Source organism: Balaenoptera borealis (genome assembly GCF_965194805.1).
Source record: "Balaenoptera borealis genome assembly, chromosome: 16".
Taxonomy (NCBI): domain Eukaryota; kingdom Metazoa; phylum Chordata; class Mammalia; order Artiodactyla; family Balaenopteridae; genus Balaenoptera; species Balaenoptera borealis.
In genome coordinates this window covers 28,998,229-29,019,691 of record NC_138872.1, presented here as the reverse complement: position 1 = coordinate 29,019,691, position 21,463 = coordinate 28,998,229, and positions in this window count along the sequence as shown.

Sequence of the window (21,463 nt, the reverse complement as noted above, 5' to 3'; positions counted from 1 at the left end):
ATTTGGGCCCAGAGTCTATACCTTTACCCACTGTGCTTTTAAGCCTTTTTTGTGGCCTTTGAAAACCATAAGTGTTCTGAAGGGTTAGGATTGTACTGATATGTCCCTGGGATTACATTTTACTCTTCTTCTTCACTGTGACTTCTCACTATCCTCATCTTTTATCCTCAGACTTGACACAATGCTAACAACCCACAAACCTTAGGATAAAGACTGGAAGTTGTGACTGTCTTAGAACAGAGGGCTGGATTTTCAGGGGTCTGGACTTACCACGCACAAAGAGCCAGGTGCCTGGTCCAGACTTAATCTCCACGTCAGGGCTTCCTCTCTGGAACTTCACACAGTAGTAGACACCAGCATCTGCTGAGGTGATGTTACTGATGTGGATGGAAAAGTCCGTGTTGTTTCTCCTTGTTGTGTCTGAAATAATTGTTACTCGGGAGAAGGGGCCTCCTCTGATATTGTAGATTAACTCTGGGCCTGGCTAGTTCCCCTGAACCACTTGACGGACCCCACGGGGAGCAGGAAGGTCACGTTGCAGTGCAGAGTGGCCGTTTCTCCTGCTGCAACTGACACTGACTTCTCAGGCTGAATCACCTGCAGCGTTTCCTCATCTGCCACTCCTGGAGGGAAACACAAGTCAGTTCCAGGTCCCCTGTCTGGCCTAAGGGACTCCTCTTGAGGTTTTTAGTGACCCTGAAACTGAAAATTAAAAAAAAAAAAAGCCAGGACTGTGCCTGAGGGCCTCCCACGGTTGACCTGGAGTCCAAGGGAGGGCCCTGGCCTGGGCACCAGGTGGACATGGGCTCAACACCCAGCCCCAGTACTGATAAGCCTGGAGATTCTGGGAAGAACACTCCCTCTGTTTTGGTTTCTTTTTCTATGAAGCATGATGAATGATTCCTGTTTTTCATGCCTTATGTGAGTTTTAAATGAAGACACAGGCTTGTCAAGCACCCAGAATGAGTGTTGTAAAGGCCAGAAACAGTGGGATCATTTTTATGTGTTCATATTTGCATTAACTAAACCCTGGAGAATATAACAGCCAGAGCTTCCACAGAAGCCACTGTGTGCCAAACATCACTCAAAATACTTAAATATATTAACTAAGTTCTTTCATTTTCACCACAATCCTATTAGTAAGGTATTATTATTTACCCCATTTTTCAGACAACAAAGGCAAAGAGAAGTTTAGTAATTGTCCAATGTCAAACATGGTATAAGTGATGGAACTTGAATTAAAACCCAGGCATTAGGTTTCAAAAATATATCTATGCTTTTAATCACTTTTAGGATGACCTTGCAACTGAGATGTAAACACTGCTGGGAGGGGAGAGATGCCTCACCAGTCTGCCTGGGTCTTGGGTCAGATCTAGGGAAAATAAAGTGAACAGGCAGGTATAACTCCCACATGAAGAATATAATTCTAAAAATCTGAGATTCTGGGAGACTTAAGAGTCTAAAAAGTACCACTTACCAATTTTTTTCTAATAGTTCTACAATGCATGTGTAGTGGTGGTCGAACTATCTATCTATCTATCTATCTATCTATCATCTATCTATCTATGTCCCTCTAAACTAAGACAACTCTGACTCCCAGATTCTATGGTCTTCAGCAAGATGGAAGAGTCATGTGCCACACATTCACTTCCTTCCTCAGGATGGTACCCATTCTTGCAGGTAAAGCCGCAGAGGGTCATGGATCCTTCACAGGGTGTCAGAAATGTAGGAGTGGAGGAGCAGCTAGGAATCCCTGTCCTGAGAAATGCTTGGGTGGGCTAAATCTTGTCTGAACCTGAACTGGAGAGGAAAGGGCTTCTTAAGTAATAAGAATTCTGGGGGAATTTGTTTAGGAGATCCTTGTTGTAAAAGAGAATATTCAGAGAAATGTCCTGAAGAGAAAGAGGCAGAAAAGAATGAGGCGCTGGAACAATGATCCACCTGCCCCACTGCCAGTGCAGAAATGGTACCACTACCAAACTCAGGTGAGCATCCCTGCACAGTGTTACCTGAGGCCATGGCGCTCACCGGTAAGCCCCAGTAGCAGAGGCAGCAGCAAGGATGGAAGCGGCAGTTAGAACAAGGAGGCAGGGACATGCATCTTGGTGGCTCCTGGGACCTGCTTTTTTTTTCTTTTTTTTTTTTTAACATCTTTATTTGAGTATAATTGCTTTACAATGGTGTGTTAGTGTCTGCTTTATAACAGTGAATCAGTTATACTTATAATGTTCCCATATCTCTTCCCTCTTGCATCTCCCTCCCTCCCACCCTCCCTATCCCATCCCTCTAGGTGGTCACAAAGCACAGAGCTGATCTCCCTGTGCTATGCGGCTGCTTCCCACTAGCTATCTATTTTACGTTTGGTAGTGTATATATGTCCATGCCACTCTCTCACTTTGTCACAGCTTACCCTTCCCCCTCCCCATATCCTCAAGTCCATTCTCTAGTAGGTCTGTGTCTTTATTCCCATCTTACCACTAGGTTCTTCATGACCTTTTTTTTTTTCTTTTTCCTTAGATTCCATATATATGTGTTAGCATACTGTATTTGTGGCACATATATACAATGGAATATTACTCAGCCATAAAAAGAAACGAAATGGAGTTATTTGTAGTGAGGTGGATGGAGTTAGAGTCTGTCATACAGAGTGAAGTAAGTCAGAAAGAGAAAAACAAATACAGTATGGAACCTGCTTTGAATGTTGTCCTGGAGAGGCCCGAGACTCTGTGCTCTGTGGTGGGAAATGAAGCCTTGTCTCCCTGATATAAGAGGAAGTGACTATCATGGGAGGAAAGTGCTGTGGGATATTGAGAGTTCCTGCTTCTAGATTGTGAAAGAGGAATCAGGCACATGCTAAGAAATTACTGCTATAAGGGCCCCAAGATGCTTGGAGAGGCCCTGGAAGACTGTCTTAGTGCCTAGGCTGTGATCCCAGGACACCCACACTCCATCTCAAGAGTGCTGGTGGCCATTACTCATCCAGGAGCTTCAGGGACAAATTTTGCCATATGGAGGGTGTGTTCCATCCTCTATAACAGCCCAACAAGTGGGCTCAGTGAACTGCACAGCTGTTCGGGGGGGAGCTCCTGGGAAAGGGGCCTTAGAGGAGTGAGGCCCTGTTCTCTCCCCTCCAGAGGTGTCAGTGTTAAAAATAAGCCACGTCTGATGGGCGCCCCTGGCTTGGAGAGTGCATGGCAGGGGACGTGGCTTTGGGTGAGCAAGGAGTTAAAATACGTGGAGGGGAAGGATGGCTGCTGTTTTAGAGGATGGAGGAGGCCTGTGGGAGGTGAGGAGAGGCCTTAGCATGTTCATCTGAAGGGAGAACAACACAACCAGATCACAGCTGGGAGAAGCAGGGGTGCCTGTTCTGTCTGCTCTGGTCTGGGGTCAGCTCTGGGGCAGAATGGAGTGGATGAGCAGGGGAAACTCCCACATCAAGAATGTGCCTCCACGTCCGAGCAGCAACAGCCAGCACAAAAGCTGTGTCCAGGCCTCTCAGATGTGAGCGTCTATGGGCCCCATGCCAGACACTGCCTTCTGTGACTCAGTCTCCCCACTGACCCTGATCCTTTCATCCTTCTTGCAGCTGACTGTGTGTTGGTGATGAGAAGGGGCAGACCAAAGAAGAAGTCAGAGACCAAATAATTTGTTCTGTCACATGAGAAGTTCCTTCTTAGCTTGAGACCTTATTATTCTACCTTTTTCTTTCTTCCTTCCTTTCTTTCTTCCTTCCTTCCTCTTTCCTTCTGATTGAGATTCCCTGTTGGGCCCTTGACAAGGAACTGGCCAGAGCATTCCATTTAGCATTCATCTTTCCAACCCACTCCACATTTTCAATGGTGAGAGACTGCATTTTCCAGAGCTGATTGCAGCAATAGCCCCCTTCCCTCATGCTCTTTGACACTCCTCCCACGGAGAAGTGGGTAAAAGTATCCTTTCCCATGAATCTGGACAGGCTTGTGAGAACAACACAGGTGATGTGATGTGACTTCTGAGGGCTTGACCATAAAACTTCCTTGTCCTTCTATTTTATATCTTGGGACGCTCATTTTACAAATCTTGCTGCCCTGCTATGAGGAGGCCTAAACTAGCACAAAACACAGAGACTGCATGATAAAGACACATGTAAGAGTTTTAGCTGAAAGCCCATCTAAGGTGCCAGCCAACAGCCAACTCCACTGCTACATGTATAAATGAAGAAGCTTTGAGATGATACCAGCTCCTGGAATTTGTCACTCCTAGCTGAGTCTTCCCAGCTGAGACCCCAGGCAACATAAAGCAGAAACAAGCCATTCTCATACCCTGTCTGAATTCCTGGCCATAGCATCACTGACCCTCATGAAATGGTTGTTTATTGCCCCTAGGTTTTAGGGTGTTTTGTATGCAACAATAGTAACTAGAACAGCACCCTTGGCAACCTTGCTCTCCAACCCACTCATAGAGTCTACCTCCTTCACTGTATTTGGTGATCCTTGCTAGCAGGCACCATTGAACTTGGTGTTAAGGGACAAGCTTTGGGGCCAAAAGAACTTTGGATGGAATTCTGGAACCATTTTGTATGTGCATGACAGCATGCAAATCATCTATATGCCTGTTTCCTACAGTCTACTTAGAAATTACAAACCGTCCTCATTATTTACCTCCCCCATCAGGCTCTTCATTCTGTGTCCCCATCTCAGTGTCTGACATTCCCATCCACTTACTTAATCAAGCCTGCAAACCTGCGTATCATTCCCACCCCCCATCCTTTCATCTAAATACATCGCAAATCCTCCTGTGTCATTTCTTTGAATTCATCTCGGGCTTGAACAGCCTATCAGCTGCCTCACTAACTCTTTCCCTTTTAAGTCTTTTCCTCACACTGTAGCCAGAGGTGCATTTTAAAACAGAAATCGGATCATGTCACTCTTTTTAAGTGGCTTGTCTCTGCCCTTAAGGTATATCAAGAGTCTTCTCATGTACCCACCTGATTTTGATTCACCCAAAGTGTTTCCCAGCTTCAACTTGGAAGTTCTTTCACTCATGTTTGAGATCAACTACACCGTCCTTTTTTCAGTGACTCAAACTCCTCACATCTTCACTTTCTTCATGGTACTGAGGATATCCACCCCTTTTTATGTTATAGATAAACCTAAAGCATCCTTAATTACCTTATCAGAACTTGTAATCATACATTTATGGTCAACGTTTGCCTTTCCCACTAGAGCTTTTGCCTCAGTGAGAACAGAGGTTGGGTCTGCTGTGTTTCCTACTCAAAATGTTTAACAGTGTTTTTGAAGCAAGGAGGGAATGGCTAGTAATTTCATGTAAGTGTGTGTGCTGTGACCCCAGGTGATAGCCTCTGGTCTGACTCTCCCTGGAAGCAGTAGAGCCACAGGATCCCAACTTTTTCTGGCATCGCACAGCTGCCCTCTCCTCCCTTTCTTTCTTCTTGAGACTTCTCCATCCCTGGAAGCCCAGGGAGCCTGGCACTTATAATTAACCACAGTGGTGACTTGCAGCCACCTCAATCTTGACCCATTTGGCCCAGGTTGAGCTCTACTTTTAGTATTGGAAGCTTCCTGGGTGAATGTTATCAGGAGATAAAGAGGCAGACTCCTTGGATGTCCCTATTGCTGATGTCTGACTCTTGGCTGAGATTTGGTAGGTATCATAGGAAGGAAAGGGGAGGAAGCATCATGCCTGTGGAGTGGGATAAGGTCTGGGGATATTAACAAAGAAGACCCCTACCAAACATTTTGTGAATTGTATATACAGACTCTTACCCCAAGTTTCCTTTAGCGTTAGACCCTAAGACTCAGGCAACATTACTAAGTGTGCGGGTGGACACAGCTTAGATCCAAGAGGTGGTTGAGTTGTGCAATGGGTCTTTTAAGCTCAAAGCCAAGGTAGTAGACTGTAAAGCTAAGGCTTTTTAATGCAAAAGTCAGGTGACTTGTAGAGAAAAGTTTTTAAATTCCAACTGCTTTCCAGTGAAAATGGTAACTAAAGTGCTGAATGAAGCGTAGAATCATTCACTCAGCAAGTCTTTATTAAGTACATGGTTGGTCCAGCCACTGCTCTAGACAAGGGTGTACAACAGTGAAAATAAAAAGGCAACTCCTTGTTCCCCAAGGAGCTAACATGCATGTGAAGGGGTCATGTGATAATAACCAAGTAAGTACATAGCATGTCAGACGGTGAGATTGCTATGAGCAGCATATGGCAGTATAACAGGGACAGGAATGCTAGGTTTGTGGGTACTGCTTTATGTCGGGAAGTCAGAGAGTGTTTTAGAAATAACATAATGTTTGGGTAGAGACTTAAAAGAAGTGAAAGAATAAGCTATGCACCTAATGGGAGAAGATTATTCGAGGAAGAGAGGACAACAAAGGCAAAATTCCTGAGGGAAGACAGTGAATGTCAAGGGCCCATTGTGGCCAGAGCCCAGTGTGTAAGTGGGAAAGTGGCAGGACATATAGTCAGAGAGGTGGGGGCAGCTCGAATAGGTGTCCATAGCTTATTACAGACTCCTCTCGACTTTACTTTGAGATAGGAAGGCACTGGGGGCATCTGAAGTGTGATAGGATCCTTCTGGCTGCTGTGATAAAAATAGCCTGATGTGTGTAAGGTGGAAGCAGGGAGACCAGAGTTAGGAAACTATGGCAATAATCCAGGGGAGTGATAACAGTCACTTAGAACAAGGAGATAGCCATGGAGGTTGTGGGAAGTGGTTGGATTCTGTGTCTATTTGAATGTAGAGTTGACAAGACGTGGGGTATGACTTAGATGTGGGGTATGAGGGAAAAGAGGACCAAGAATCATTCCATGTTTTAGGCACATGTAGTGGACAGTCTTTAAGATGGCTCCCAGCAATGCTGGAATTCACATCCTTGTGCAGCCACTTTCCCTTGAGGGTGGACTTCTCCAGTGGCTCAAATCTAAATGAATAGAATACAGCAAAAATGATGAGATATCACTTCCAAAGTTAAGTCACAAAAAGAATGTGACTGCTGTCTTGCTTTTCCTCTCTCTCACTTACAATGAGGGAAGTCAGCTGCCATCGTGTGAGTTGCCCCAGGGAGAGATCCATGGGGCAGGGAACTAATGTGATATGTCATGGCCACCAAAGCTCTGAGTCTTGTCACCAGACATGGAGGTGAGCGTGGAGGCAGATATCAAGCCCCCAGTGAAGCCTTGAGTTGATGGTAGCTTTGGTTGACACACTAACTACAGTCTTTATGAGACTGTGAGCCAGAGAACCCAGTTAAGCTGCACTCAGATTCCTGACCCAGATAACCTGTGAGAAAATATTTGTTGTTTTAAGCCAGTAAGTTGTGGGGTAAATTTTAACTGCAGAAATAGGAAACTAATGCTGCATGCTAGAGCATTTATACTCTAAATTCTGCATTGGGAAGAATGTGGAATGCTCTAAAACCTCTTCCCGTTATTCAATTTCAAAACCCAAACCTTCTAAGCTGGAGAAATTGGAGTTTGGGCTAAGGGAGAGATAAGTAGAGCTCGTGAGAACTTAGACATGAGAATGGGATCCAGGACCACTTGTCCATCCTAGGGTCATGCAATGAGCCCCCCAAGTTCTCCTGTTCAGTTCCTCAGGTCTTGTCCTAAGACCAATTCCTGGGGCCTTGTGCTGTGGAATGGAATGTGGGAAGCAGGTGGCGAGCAAGTGGAGGCGTGTGGATCTCCCCATACCTGGATGGCCCCTTCTCTCAGGCTGAGTTTCTCAGGAAGGAAGGAGACAGCAGATATGGAAGCTCCCACAGTTCAGGGAAGGGAGCCACTATGGGGGAATTGCACACGTGAGTCCATTCAGACCGTCAGTGCAGGTTTCCAGAGTGTCTACATGTGCAGCATCTGTGCTCAGCCTGGGGAGGTGTGGGGAGTTGATATTCAGCCCTGTGAGATCAGACACTGCCCTCTCCCTGAGTCCTAATCCATGTCCTGTCCCTTATTGGCAATCCCTTGATCAAGTCCCAACCCCCATTATCACAGTCAAGATAAAGCTTCCTAGAGAGTCCAAGAAATTCCCAATGAGGTAAGAGTTGTGGGTTCCGCTCCACCTCCAGAAACACCTTGGCACCATGTGACCTGCTGACCCTCCTTGGACTTACTCCTCCTGCCGTTAGCCTGCTCCCAGGGCAGCATGTGGCCACCACCTTGTCCTGCCTTTCTGAGCCTCCTGTCAAGTTGCAGGCAGGCCCTCTGCTTTCCGCAGAGGCACCCTGGGATCTGTGAAAAGAGCTACAGAATGAAGGGTGGGAACAAGAGCCATCAGGCATGGGAGTCATACTCCACATTTCTATCATCAGTGACAGCTGTTTCTGCTGCCGTGTGCCCTGCCCAGCACAGAAACCTGAGGCAGGAGCCCAGGCAAACACACATACATCTCACAGTGCTGGTTGGGCTTTACCTAGAAAAAAGGACAGGCAGCCAATCATTTAATTATTTTACACTACATTTCTTCCTTCCCAGCATAGTCCTATGAGATGGCCATTATTATCCCCATGTTCACGAGAAAATGGAGACTCAGAGATTTTAGGAAAAGCTCTAGGGTCACAAGGTAATGAGAGTCAAACCCACATCTGTGAAATACTATGCTCATCATTGCTTCCCCTCTAGATCAAGAAAAAACAGGATCTCCAGACATCCAGAGGGGAACAAGGAGAACAATAACACCTCAGAGCACACGAGTGTTTGTCTACACTGGTAGTAAGTGGAGTATAGAGTTGTTCCTGTTGAGAGAATTACAAGCCTACCATGCTTAGCACAAGATTGGGCTGAACAGGAACTGAGGGGAAAAAAAATCATGGCAAAAAACCATTAAGGTCATTCGAGAGAATATTGACACCTTGGCTTGGCAGGGACGTCAGACCTTATCTGCTACTTCTCCCACCTCCCACTACCTGATATCCACTTTGTGGACAGATGAGACCTAAAAGGATGTGCAGCAAATCATAAACTAGAGATCTCTCTGGGGAGTTGAATTCGGTGACTTGATTTCTAATAGATATTTCTATTTTCTAATATATATTTATACAATTTTGGATTGTTTGCATTTTGTGTGTGGGGGGGGTAAAGAAAATTTTAAGAAAAAACAATGATGCCTCTTTAAATAAATCATAGAGGACTTGCCATTGGGTTTGTCTTAGATTAAATGCAGAAAATCAGAATCCAAAACTGCCATTTTCCCATGACCTCCTGCTGCCCATCTTGCTCTACCTGGCAGGTAGCACAATGTCCTCTATGTGGTCAATTCTCTTCTCCAGAATCGAGCTCTGCACAGTGTACACTCCATTTCTCCTCATGGTGGGAATCAGGGTCTTATCTATCTGGGAGGCATTTCCATAGTAATGCCCGGTCAGCCATACACCATGGGGGTAGAATGTCTTTGCCTTGCAGGGGACATTTATCTTGTTTTTGAGACAGGGCAAATGAAACTGAAATAGCTTAGGACAAAAGCTTAGACTCCTTGAAACAATCAGCTCCATCATACTTATTACTTGGTAGCCATTTACTTAGCACCTGCATAGCATGTGCAGTCCCTAGCACACAGTATATATTCAAGAACGGGGAAATCCTATTATTATTTAGGTCTATACCCATGAAGTCAATCTGGGGAGAATTTTTCACCAAACCCACATTGCCACATGTGGTGCCACCTACCTAGCATGGTCCCAGACAAATCAGCCTTCCCTTGAAGAGCATAATGTAAGTTCAAGTGTTTTACATTGCAGGTGACATAAGTGTAGAAGTCCTGTAGAGTCAGGAACCACATCAGTGGTACTAAAGGTTATGTAGACATTGTGTTCTTCAATTGCACCATCTGGGTCTGGAGGGATGTGGTTTCCTTTCTGTTTCAAACCACTTCAGGGTGATGTTTTTGGGAGAGAGGCCAGGATGTGAATCTGAAATTCACAGCCTGCCCAATCAGCACCCTCCCAAGGGGCCTATTATCACAGGCAGAGCAATTGGATCTACAAGGAAGTAGAATAATAAACTATTAATGTTGGTGAGCCAGGCAGTATTGTGTGTGCTTTATATAATTTAATTCTGACAACTCTGTGATTAGGTATGATAATGTCCATTTTATAGATAAGGAACTGGAGGCTTATAGAGGCAAGGGACATACTAGCAGTTGGCAGAGCCAGACTGGAGTACAAGTTTCTCTGAACATATAGACTGTGCTTTTTCCTCAGGCCATATTACTTGTCAGTTCAGGAGCTGTATTCCTATATTTTACCCCTTTGGTATTGATTCCTCCTACTACTCATTCTCATTTAATAATGTTTAGACAACTAGGAATAGAAGGGAACATTCTTAACCTGATATTTATCTACCAAAGTCCTCAAACAACATATCATCTTTAATGCGCAATTTTATAAGAATGTCCTTTGGAATCAACAACAACAAGATATCTAATCTCACTGCATCTATTCAACAATGTACTGGAGATCCTGGCCAATGCAATGTGGCAAGAAAATTTAATGAATAAAAAATAATTGGGAAGGAGGAAGAAATACGTGAATTTACACAGAAAATGTAAATAAATCTGTTGACTAAAATACTAATGAATTAGAAAGCCCACATATATATGGGAATTTGGGAATCTGTAAAAAAAGTGAGCCAGGCAACAATGGTGTTGGGCACAACTTTTTTTATAAATCTCACTGAACAAGAAATAAATTCCAAACACATTAAATACTTAAATCTAAACCTAGATCAACTATTAGAGTAAAAAAAATCTTTATGTCTTTGTAATGAGAAATAACTTTAAGATCCTAAATATACAACTCATTGAGATTCATAAAGTTGATTTTAAAACTTTGATTAAAATTACATATGATGTATTATATGATTCCATTTGTATGTAATGTTCAGAATAGGCAAATCTATGGAGTCATAAATTTGATTTGTGTCTGCCAAGAGAAGGATTGGAGGATGAGAATTGACTGCTAATGGGTACAGGGTCTCTTTTGAGGATGATTATAACACTCTAAAATTAGATCATAAAGATGATTGCACAACTCTGTGAATAATACTAAATACATTGAATTGTACATTTTAAATGGGTGAACTTTATGGTATGTGGATTATATGTCAATAACAGTGTTCATTAAAAAGTAAAAAAAATTATGTATGATAGAAACAACATAAAGGAAATTTAAAAGTGTGCGATAGGGAAGAAAAAGGAAATAATAAATATAAGAGTAAAAGTTAATATAACAGAGAACAAGTGTAAAAGAAAGTTTCAACATAAACAAAAGTTAATTCTTTAAAATTGTATAACCCTCTGGTGTGATGATAAGAAAGGGAAAGAGAGAGAGAGAGAAGAAAGAGTAAGGTGGCAGGGGGGCGCGGGGAGTGAACAATCTATATCAGGAATGGAAAAGGGACATTAATATAGATCCCGCAGATATTAAAATGAAAAGAGGATATCATGAACAACTTTGCCAATATAAAATGTAAAGTTTAGTGGAAAGGGAAACTACGTGGAACTGATCAAAACTGAATAAGAAGAAATAAGAAATATGTGGAGTACTAAACGATTAAAGAAACTGAATCAGTAATTTAAAAAAAAATCTTCCTGGGAGGATGAGGTCTAGAAGGCAGAAAAGGAGGACCTGGGGTTCACCTCTCCCCTCAAGTACATCAAGAATACATCTACAAGTGGAACAGTTCATGCAGAGCACCTGCTGAACACTAGCAGAGGACCTTGGACACCTAAAAGGAAGATAAAATATCCCCTCGTAACTGGGTATGATGAAAGAGAGAAAAAGAAGGAAAAGAAAAGAAGACATGGGATGGGACCCAAACCCCTTGGGGGAGAAGCTGAAGGAGAGGAGAGATTGTCACACCCAGGGAAGCCCCTTCACTGGTGGCAAGATCAGCTCTAATAGAGGGGGGGCTTCAGGGGCTATCAGAGGAAAGTACAGCAGTTGGCCTGTGGCAGGCAGGACGGACTGAGTCTTGCACAGATGGTCTGCTCCACAGCCCTGCGTGCCCCAGCCTGAGAATGGTGTCCACCAGTGCTGACAGGGGCTGGGTGCTGAAGCGTGGGGTTTGGAGAGTGAACCTGGGGAGAGGACTGCTGTTGGCTGCACAGAGATGGCCTGAGGGGATGGGAGCGAGGAACTCCACTGCTCAGAGACAGACTGAGGGGACAAGAGTTAGGAGGTCTGCAGCAGGGAATGCCCCTGGAGGAATCGCAGACTGCCATGGAAGCAAGGTGCCATTGTTGAGTGGTGCATGAGGGGCAGGGCCACCATCACAACTTCTCTCCCCACACACCAGTCCCTGCCTCCGCAGGCACTGGGTGGGGCTCCCACCAGAGCAAGCACGCATGCCCCAGTCTTTACCACCTTGTCCCCTTCATGCCTGTGCAAGCATGTATGCCATGGTTGGTCATCACCTCCTGCCAACCTCTGCCACTGCAGGCACTAGAGGGGGATCTCACCAGAAAGAGCACATGTGCCCCAGTCATTGCAAACTTATCCCTTTCTGGCCCGAGCAAGCACACATGCCCCCCTCTGTTGCCACCTATTGCCCCTCCTAACCTGAGCAAGGAAACATGCCCCAGTCAGTAGTTGCCTTCCCCCCCCCTCACCTGGGCAGGGAGCAGAGCCTGAGTGTGGCTCACATGCAGAGATGGGGCTGAAACCAAAGCTGAGCCACAGGGGCTGTATGACTAAGGAAGAGGAACTGAAATCTCTCTGTGCAGCTGAACAACCCATGGATTAAACCCCCATGATTAGCTTAGGAAACGTAGTGTCTGAGGAATATCTGAATGGACAACAAGTGCTCCCACAACAGAGACTGGTCTAGCTTTAGCAGCTGTGGAATTTGTGGTACATACACGTGGGAGTCAGGCCACCTCAGAGTCCGAGCTGCCCCCACAGTGCCCGCAGTTGGTCCAGAGACTTACCCAGAGGTCTTGGAAGGCCTCCTGTGGAGGAAGGGGTTGTTTGTGGCTCACCGTGAGGGCAAGGACACTGATAGAGGTGGCCCCAGGGAATTTTGTTTGTTTTTTGTTTCGTTGTTGCTGCTGTCATTTTATTTTTTAATTAAAAATTTTAAAAACTTTTTTTTTAATTTTTCTATTTTATTTTATTTTTGTGTGGTTTTTTTGTCTGTTTTTGTTTCACTTTTGTTTTGGGGTTTTTAAAATGTTTTGTTTCCTTTTCTCTTTTTTTCTGTTTTTCTGTTGCTGGTTTTTTGTTACCTTTTATCTTTTTGCCTTTGTTTTGTTTGATTTTTTGGTTTTGTAGTTTTTTCTTAGTTTTGTTTTTATTGTTTGTTTTGGTCTGGGGGTTTTTTGGTTGTTTTCTTGGCTTTTTGTTTTCTTTGTTTTGTTTTTGTTTTTGTTTCTTTGTCCACACCACATGGCTTGCAGGGCCTTGGTTCCCCAGCTGGGGATCAAACCTGAACCGCTGCAGTGGAAGCGCTGAATCCTGGCCACTGGACCACGGAGGAATTCCCATCCCCTGGGAATATTAATCCTCATGAGCTCTCCCAGAGGTCTGTATCTTGGCACTAAGACCCAGCTCCACCCAACAGCCCAAGATCCAGTGCTGGAACACCTCAGGCCAAACAACCATCAAAATAGATAGGAACACAGCCCTAGCCATCAGCAGACAGGCTGCCTAAACTCATACTAAGCTCACAGACACCCAAAAACACACTCTTTGACATGGCCCTGCCCACCAGAGGGACAAGACCCAGCTCTACCCACCAGAGGGCAGGCACCAGTCCCACCAAACAGGAAACGTGCACAAGCACCTGGACAAACCTCAACAACCAGGGGGCAGACGTCAGAAGCAAGAGGAACTACAACCGTGCAGCCTGCAGAAAGGAGAGAACAAACACAGTATGTTAGACAAAATGAGATGACAGAGAAATATGTTGAAGACAAAGTAGCAAGGTAAAAACCGACAAGACCAAATGAGGAGGAGATAGGCAATGTACCTGAAAAATAATTCATAGTAAAGATGATGCAAGATCTCAGAAAAAGAATGGAGGCACAGATGGAGAAGATAAATGAAAGGTTTAAGTAGGACCTAGAAGAACTAAAGAACAAGCAAAGAGTGATGAACAATACAATAACTGAAATGAAAAATACACTAGAAGGAATTAATAACAAAATAACTGAGGCAGAAGAACGTATAAGTGAGCACCAATATAGAATGGTGGAAATCACTACCACAGAACTGAATAAAGAAAAAAGAATGAAAAAAAAGAGGACAGTCTCAGAGACATGTGGGACATCATAAAACACAGCAACATTTGAATTGTAGGGGTCCCAGAAGAAGAAGGGAAAGAAAGTGTCAGAAAATATTTGAAGAGATTATAGTTGAAAACTTTCCTAACATGGAAAAAGGAAATAGTCACTCAAGTCCAAGAAGTGCAGAGAGTCCCATCCAGGATAAAGCCAAGGAGAAAAATGCCAAGACACATATTAATCAAACTAAAAAAAATTGAATACAAAGAAAAAAATATTAAAAGCAGCAAGGGAAAAACAACAAATAACACACAAGGGAATCCCCATGAGGTTATCAGCTGATCTTTCAGCAGAAACTCTGCAGGCCAGAAGGGAGAGACATGATATACTTAAAGTGATGAAAGGGAAATAGCTAAAATGAAGAATACTCTACCCACTTGGATTGGAAGAATCAATATTGTGAAAATGACTCTACTACCCAAAGCAATCTACAGATTCAATGCAATCTCTATCAAATTACCAAGGGCATTTTTTACAGAACTAGAACAAACAATCTTAAAATTTGTATGGAGACACAAAAGACCCCGAATAGCCAAAGCAGTCTTGAGGGAAAAAAACGCAGATGGAATCAGATGCCCTGACTTCAGACTATACTACAAAGCTACAGTAATCAAGGCAGTATGGTACTGGCACAAAAACAGAAACATAGCTCAATGGAACAAGATAGAAAGCCCAGAGGTAAACCAACGTACCTATGGTCAACTAATCTATGACAAAGGAGGTAAGAATATACAATGGAAAAAAGAAAGTGTGCTGGGAAAACTGGACAGGTAAATGTAAAAGAATGAAATTAGAACACTCCCTAACACCATACACAAAAATAAACTTAAAATGAATTAAAGACCCAAATGTAAGGCCAGACACTATAAAACTCTTAGAGGAAAACATAGGCAGAACACTCTTTGACATAAATCATGGCAAGATCTTTTTCAATCCACCTCCTAGAGTAGTGAAAATAAAAAGACAAATGATCAAATGACACCTATTAAACTTAAAAGTTTTTGCACAACAAAGGAAACCACAAACAACGAAAAGACAACCATCAGAATGGGAGAAAATATTTACAAACAAAGCTACCAACCAGGGATTAACCTCCAAAATATACAAACATCCCATGCAGCTCAATATCAAAATACAAACAACCCAATCCAAAAATGGGCAGAAGACCTAAATAAACATTTATCCAAAGAAGACATACATATGGCCAAGAGGCACATGAAACGATGATCAACATCACTAATCATTAGAGAAATGCAAATCAAAACTACAATGAGGTATTACCTTACACCAGTCAGAGTGGTCATCATCAAAAAATCTAAAAACAATATGTGCTGAAGAGGGTGCGGAGAAAAGGAAACTCTCCTACACTGTTGGTGGTAATGTAAACTGGTACATCCACTATGGAGAACAGTATTGACATTCCTTAAAAAACTAAAAATAGAGTTACCATATGATCCAGCAATACCACTCCTGGGCATATATCCAGAGAAAACCATAATTCAAAAAGATACATGCACCCCAATGTTCATTGCAGCACTATTTACAATAGACAGGACATGGAAGCAATGTAAATGTCCATCAACAGAGGAATGGATAAAGAAGATGTGATACATATATACAATGGAATATTACTCAGCCATACACAAAGAACAAAATAATGCCATTTGCAGCAACATGGATGGACCTAGAGATTGTCATATTGAGTGAAGTAAGTCAGACTGAGAAACACAAATACATGATATCACTTATATGTGGAGTCTAAAAAAAGTCTACAAATGAAGTTATCTACAAAACAGAAAGAGTTACAAGTGTAGGAAATAAACTTATGGTTATCAGGGTGTAAGGGGAATGGAGTGATAAATTAGAAGATTGGTATTGACACATACACAATACTATATATAAAATAGATAACTAATAAGTACCTACTGTATAGCAAAGGGAACTCTACTCAATGCTCTGTGTTAGCCTATATGGGAAAACAATATAGAAAAGAGTGGATATATGTATATGTATAACAGACTCACTTTGCTGTACACCTGAAACTAACACAACATTGTAAATCAAATATACCCCAATAAAAATGGGGAAAAGAATTCTGTGTGAAAATTCTAAAATAAAATAAAATCTTCTTATAATGAATACTTTTTTTAACATCTTTATTAGAGTATAATTGCTTTACAATGGTTTGTTAGTTTCTACTTTATAAAAAAGTGAATCAGTTATACATATACATATGTTCCCATATCTCTTCCCTCTTGCATCTCTCTCCCTTCCACCCTCCCTATCCCATCCCTCTAGGTGGTCACAAAGCACAGAGCTGATCTCCCTGTGCTATGTGGTTGCTTCCCACTACCTATCTATTTTAATTTTGGTAGTGTATATATGTCCATGCCACTCTCTCACTTTGTCATATCTTACCCTTCCCCCTCCCCATATCCTCAAGTCCATTCTCTAGTAGGTCTGTTTTTATTGCCGTCTTGTAACTAGGTTCTTCATGACCTTTTTTTTTCCCCCTTAGATTCAATATATATGTGTTAGCATACTGTATTTGTTTTTCTCTTTCTGACTTACTTCACTCTGTATGACAGACTCTAACTCCATCCACCTCACTACAAATAACTCCATTTCATTTCTTTTTATGGCTGACTAATATTCCATTGTATATATGTGCCACATCTTCTTTATCCATTCATCCAATGATGGACATTTAGGTTGCTTCCATGTCCTGGCTATTGTAAATAGAGCTGCAAAGAACATTTTGGTACATGACAATTTTTGAATTATGGTTTCTCAGGTTATATGCCCAGTAGTGGGATTGCTGGGTCGTATGGTAGTTCTATTTTTAGTTTTTTAAGGAACCTCCATACTGTTCTCCATAGTGGTTGTATCAATTTACATTCCCACCAACAGTGCAAGAGTGTTCCCTTTTCTCCACACCGTCTCCAGCATTTATTGTTTCTAGATATTTTGATGATGGCCATTCTGACCGGTGTGAGATGATATCTCATTGTAGTTTTGATTTGCATTTCTATAATGATTAATGATGTTGAGCATTCTTTCATGTGTTTGTTGGCAATCTGTATATCTTCTTTGGAGAAATGTCTATTTAGGTCTTCTGCCCATTTTTGGATTGGGTTGTTCGGTTTTTTCATATTGAGCTCCATGAGCTGCTTGTAAATCGTGGAGATTAATCCTTTGTCAGTTGCTTCATTTGAAAATATTTTCTCCCATTCTGAGGGTTGTCTTTTGGTCTTGTTTATGGTTTCCTTTGCTGTGCAAAAGCTTTGAAGTTTCATTAGGTCCCATTTGTTTATTTCTGTTTTTATTTCCATTTCTCTAGGAGCTGGGTCAAAAAGAATCTTGCTGTGATTTATGTCATAGAGTGTTCTGCCTGTGTTTTCCTCTAAGAGTTTGATAGTGTCTGGCCTTAAATTAAGGTCTTTAATACATTTTGAGTTTATTTTTGTGTATGGTGTTAGGGAGTGTTCTAATTTCATACTTTTACATGTACCTGTCCAGTTTTCCCAGCACCACTTATTGAAGAGGCTGTCTTTTCTCCACTCTATATGCTTGCCTCCTTTATCAAAGATAAGGTGACCATATGTGCGTGGGTTTATCTCTGGGCTTTCTATCCTGTTCCATTGATCTATGTTTCTGTTTTTGTGCCAATACCATACTGTCTTGATTACTGTAGCTTTGTCATATAGTCTGAAGTCAGGGAGCCTGATTACCCCAGCTCCATTTTTCATTCTCAAGATTGCTTTGGCTATTCAGGGTCTTTTGTGTTTCCATACAAATTGTGAAATTTTTTGTTCTAGTTCTGTGAAAAATGCCAGTGGTAGTTTAATGGGGATTGCATTGAATCTGTAGATTGCTTTGGGTAGTAGAGTCATTTTCACAATGTTGATTCTTCCAATCCAAGAACATGGTATATCTCTCCATCTATTTGTATCATCTTTAATTTCTTTCATCAGTGTCTTATAATTTTCTGCACACAGGTCTTTTGTCTCCTTAATTAGGTTTATTCCTAGATATTTTATTCCTTTTGTTGCAATGGTAAATGGGAGTGTTTTCTTAATTTCACTTTCAGATTTTTCATCATTAGTGTATAGGAATGCAAGAGATTTCTGTGCATTAATTTTGTATCCTGCTACTTTACCAAATTCATTGATTAGCTCTAGTAGTTTTCTGGTAGCATCTTTAGGATTCTCTATGTATAGTATCATGTCATCTGCAAAGAGTGACAGCTTTACTTCTTCTTTTCCGATTTGGATTCCTTTTATTTCTTTTTCTTCTCTGATTGCTGTGGCTAAAACTTCCAAAACTATGTTGAATAATAGTGGTGAGAGTGGGCAACCTTGTCTTGTTCCTGATCTTAGTGGAAATGGTTTCAGTTTTTCATCATTGAGGAGGATGTTGGCTGTGGGTTTGTCATATATGGCCTTTATTACATTGAGGAAAGTTCCCTCGATGCCTACTTTCTGCAGGGCTTTTATCATTAATGGGTGTTGAATTTTGTCAAAAGCTTTTGCTGCATCTATTGAGATGATCATATTGTTTTTCTCCTTCAATTTGTTCATATGGTGTATCACGTTGATTGATTTGCGTATATTGAAGAATCCTTGCATTCCTGGGATAAACCCCACTTGATCATGGTGTATGATCCTTTTAATGTGCTGTTGGATTCTGTTTGCTAGTATTTTGTTGAGGATTTTTGCATCTATGTTCATCAGTGATATTGGCCTGTAGTTTTCTTTCTTTGTGACATCTTTGTCTGGTTTTGGTATCAGGGTGATGGTGGCCTCGTAGAATGAGTTGGGGAGTGTTCCTCCCTCTGCAATATTTTGAAAGAGTTTGAGAAGGATAGGTGTTAGCTCTTCTCTAAATGTTTGATAAAATTCGCCTGTGAAGCCATCTGTTCCTGGGCTTTTATTTGTTGGAAGATTTTTAATCACAGTTTCAATTTCAGTGCTTGTGATTGGTCTGTTCCTATTTTCTATTTCTTCCTGGTTCAGTCTCGGCAGGTTGTGCATTTCTAAGAATCTGTCCATTTCTTCCAGGTTGTCCATTTTATTGGCATAGAGTTACTTGAGGTAATCTCTCATGATCGTTTGTATTTCTGCAGTGTCAGTTGTTACTTCTGCTTTTCCATTTCTAATTCTACTGATATGAGTCTTCTCTCTTTTTTTCTTGATGAGTCTGGCTAATGGTTTATCAATTTTGTTTATCTTCTCAAAGAACAAGCTTTTAGTTTCATTGATCTTTGCTATTGTTTCCTTCATTTCATTTTCATTTATTTCTGATCTGATCTTTATGATTTCTTTCCTTCTGCTAATTTTGGGGGGTTTTTGTTCTTCTTTCTCTAATTGCTTTAGGTGCAAGGTTAGGTTGTTTATTCGAGATGTTTCCTGTTTCTTGAGGTAGGCTGGTATTGCTATAAACTTCCCTCTTAGAACTGCTTTTGCTGCATCCCATAAGTTTTGGGTCGTCGTGTCTCCATTGTCATTTGTTTCTAGGTATTTTTTGATTTCCCCTTCGATTTCTTCAGTGATCACTTCGTTATTAAGTAGTGTACTGTGTAGCCTCCATGTGTTTGTATTTTTTACAGATCTTTTCCTGGAATTGATATCTAGTCTCACAGCATTGTGGTCGGAAAAGATACTTAATACGATTTCAATTTTCTTAAATTTACCAAGGCTCGATTTGTGACCCAAGATATGATCTATCCTGGAGAATGTTCCATGCGCACTTGAGAAAAATGTGTATTCTGTTGGTTTTGGATGGAACGTCCTATAAATATCAGGTAAGTTCATCTTGTTTAATGTATCATTTAAAGCTTGTGTTTCCTTATTTATTTTCATTTTGGATGATCTGTCCATTGGTGAAAGTGGGGTGTTAAAGTCCCCTACTATGATTGTGTTACTGTCGATTTCCCCTTTTATGGCTGTTAGTATTTGCCTTATGTATTGATGTGCTCCTATGTTGGGTGCATAAATATTTACAATTGTTATACCTTCTTCTTGGATCAATCCCTTGATCATTATATAGTGTCCTTCTTTGTCTCTTGTAATAGTCTTTATTTTAAAGTCTATTTTTTCTGATATAAGAATTGCTACTCCAGCTTTCTTTTGATTTCCATTTGCATGGAATATCTTTTTCCATCCCCTCACTTTCAGTCTGTATGTGTCTCTAGGTCTGAAGTGGGTCTCTTGTAGACAGCATATATACGCGTTTTGTTTTTGTATCCATTCAGCCAGTCTGTGTCTTTTGGTGGGAGCATTTAATCCATTTACATTTAAAGTAATTATCGATATGTATGTTCCTATTCCCATTTTCTTAAATGTTTTGGGTTTGTTATTGTAGGTGTTTTCCTTCTCTTGTGTTTCTTGCCTAGAGAAGTTCCTTTAGCATTTGTTGTAAAGCTGGTTTGGTGGTGCTGAACTCTCTGAGCTTTTGCTTGTCTGTAAAGGTTTTAATTTCTCCATCAAATCTGAATGAGATCCTTGCTGAGTAGAGTAATCTTGGTTGTAGGTTTTTCTCCTTCATCACTTTAAATATGTTCTGCCACTCCCTTCTGGCTTGCAGAGTTTCTGCTGAAAGATCAGATGTTAGCCTTATGGGGATTCCCTTGTGTGTTATTTGTTGTTTTTCCCTTACTGCTTGTAATATGTTTTCTTTATATTTAATTTTTGATAGTTTGATTAATATGTGTCTTGGCGTGTTTCTCCTTGGATTTATCCTGTATGGGACTCTCTGTGCTTCCAGGACTTGATTAATTATTTCCTTTCCCATATTAGGGAAGTTTTCAACTATAATCTCTTCAAATATTTTCTCAGTCCCTTTCTTTTTCTCTTCTTCTTCTGGGACCCCTATAATTCGAATGTTGGTGCATTTAATGTTGTCCCAGAGGTCTCTGAGACTGTCCTCAGTTCTTTTCATTCTTTTTTCTTTATTCTGCTCTGCAGTAGTTATTTCCACTATTTTATCTTCCAGGTCACTTATCCGTTCTTTTGCTTCAGTTATTCTGCTATTGATCCCTTCTAGAGTATTTTTAATTTCATTTATTGTGTTTTTCATCATTGCTTGGTTCCTCTTTAGTTCTTCTAGGTCCTTGTTAAATGTTTCTTGCATTTTATCTATTCTATTTCCAAGATTTTGGATCATCTTTACTATCATTATTCTGAATTC